This window comes from Myotis brandtii, unplaced genomic scaffold (genome assembly GCF_000412655.1).
Source record: "Myotis brandtii unplaced genomic scaffold, ASM41265v1 scaffold281, whole genome shotgun sequence".
Lineage (NCBI taxonomy): Eukaryota > Metazoa > Chordata > Mammalia > Chiroptera > Vespertilionidae > Myotis > Myotis brandtii.
In genome coordinates this window covers 77843-80140 of record NW_005360721.1, presented here as the reverse complement: position 1 = coordinate 80140, position 2298 = coordinate 77843, and the positions used below count along the sequence as shown (strand labels likewise).

At 57.3% G+C, this 2298-nt stretch overlaps 1 long non-coding RNA gene across 1 annotated transcript in view; it reads left to right on the top strand.

Moving 5' to 3' along the window:
* Positions 1-2012, top strand: part of LOC106726556 — a 2921-nt gene extending 909 nt beyond the window's left edge. The window contains exons 2-3 of the long non-coding RNA XR_001362620.1: positions 51-347; positions 1383-2012. This is a non-coding gene — a long non-coding RNA (uncharacterized LOC106726556). The remainder of the gene's footprint in view (positions 1-50; positions 348-1382) is intronic.
* Positions 2013-2298: the final 286 nt, after the last annotated feature.

Sequence of the window (2298 nt, the reverse complement as noted above, 5' to 3'; positions counted from 1 at the left end):
AGCCCTCGCAGCCCCCTCCCCCACTGCTCCTACCGCCTCTCCACCACCAGGTCCGGCTGCTGGGCCCACTGACGCACAGAATGCGTCTTCGCCTCCATCTGCCCAAGTGTAATCCGTGAATCTGCACGATGACTGCGCAGCTACGTGAGGAGACGCGCCTGGTTTTATTTCCATCTGTAACCTGAGGCTGCAGGCGCCCGGATGGCGGCGGGTTGCTGCAGGGCCTGGTCTCCCTTCGGGACTTGGCCTCCTGCAGCTCCGAGAGGGCAGCCCAGCGCTGGGCTGCGGCCCGCCGGCGGGCGGGCCCTGCCCCTCCCGAAGGTGTGTCTGGTGACAGGATCCAACAGGTGAGCTTTGCCTGGGTTCCTGGAAGCCCCCCCCCACACACACACACACACGCACACCTGCTCCAGCCTTCACCTCCCAAACCCTAAGTGATCGTCCTGGGCGTGGCCGCCCGGAGGCCACGAGGGAACGCTGTGACACTCGCCCCAGGCTGGCTTCTGTGGGTTTGCTGTCATCTCCCACCACACAAACTCAGGGACAGACGAAGGGCAACAGACAGGGGAGAGGAGACACGGGCAGAGAGCGGCCAGGGAAAAGGGACGAGAACATGACCGGATTGGAGTCACCTGTCTGCAGGTCATTTCCACCCGTGTCTGTGTCTTCGCTCTGTGTGTCACGCAGCCATGGCCATGGAAGGTGCGGCTGCCTTGAGAGTGGCCTTGCTGAGGGAGGGCTGTGTCTGACCCAGGTCCCCTGGCCGGTCGTCTGGCTCCCCAGGGCCATCAGGCCTGAGCAGGGCACAGAGCCATGGTCAGAGCCGCCTGGCATCTCAGAACAGAGCTGTGTTTTTTGCCAAGTGGCTGGTTAAATTAAGTCCAAGGCTCTGCCAGGCATGTTGTTATGGAAGTTGTTGGTGGAGCGGGTGGAAGACAGCATTCCCCGCTTCCCTCAGGGCGCAGGGAAATCGCCACCCGAGACATTAGCCTAAATGAACAGAAGAGCCTGTGTGGGGGCCATTGGGAGGAGTGGTGGCCTGGGAACGGGTCTGTTCTGCTTTCCCGATGGCACAGTGGCCTGGAGACAATGGCTTGTCCTCAGGACTGCCGTGGCCTCCCGGGGAGCCCCAGGGCCCCCAGAGCCCACCCGCTGCCAACTGCTCTCCGGAGCCCTGCCCGCCAGGCCCCAGCCCTGTCAGCCCTCCTGGGGCCACCCACTGTCCAACCTCATGACTGAGGAGACCTTACCCCTGCAAACCCTGAAACCCAGGGAGGGGGAAGGCCACGCAGCAGCACCTGCAATGTCTGGAAATGTCCTGCAGGGGGCGGCCTAGCCTTTCCCCTGCTAGCTCAAAAGCTTCTAAAAACTTGATTTCACAGGAAACAATAAAAATCTGCGTCGAATAACGCAGGGCAGAGAGCATGGCAGCTCCGGGCACGCCGACCCTATAGTCTTCCTTCCTGTCTCAGAAACAACACACGTCCCCTGCGGACACAGCACAGACGAGTGGCCCACGAAGTGTTTTCTAGAGATTTCCACCTGGGAAGGCGAAGTGCGAAAGGAAACCTCACTGCCCCCAGCTCCTCTGCAGCTTTAGGCGGCGCCGCTAGTGGGGCTCAGTGCGGGCGAAACGAGTTGGATCCCCAGTGCCGAGCCCCTCTCCCGCCCGGTAGAAGCTCCCTTAACAATAATCTGCTAGGTGGTCACTTTCGGTGTCTCGCTTCTTAAAAAAGGAAAAAGAGAAGAGGAGGAGATCTGTGTTTGGGGAAGCTGCGTGGCAGGCCATGTGTGTCCTTGCATCGCCCTCTGCACTGTTCTACACGCACGAAGCACTTTATTATCCAAGCATTTGGCTGGGCACGGAGTTTCCCTGGGGACAGTGACAGTTCTGGAGATGGAGGGGGGATGGTAGCACAACGATGGAATGCACTTAGTCGCACAGAACTGTACCCTTAAAAACGGTGAATTTCCATGTATATTTTACCATAATAAAAAAAACTTGAAATTGGTCCGACTCTGTGCCCTTAAATTTGTATACTATGCTGATGAGACAAAACAAAGGGCCATCTTAGTTGTGTGGTTATCAGAATCCTTCCCACGCCCCGCTCTGATGGGGCACCTTTTGACTGTTGCACGTCTTCCCGGCTCAAGCTTTTTTTTTTTTTTTTTAGATTTGTTCTATTTTTTTAAAATATATTTTATTGCTTTTTCACAGAGAGAAAGGGAGAGGGACAGAGAGTTAGAAACATCGATGAGAGAGAAACATCAATCAGCTGCCTCCTGCACAGCCCCCAC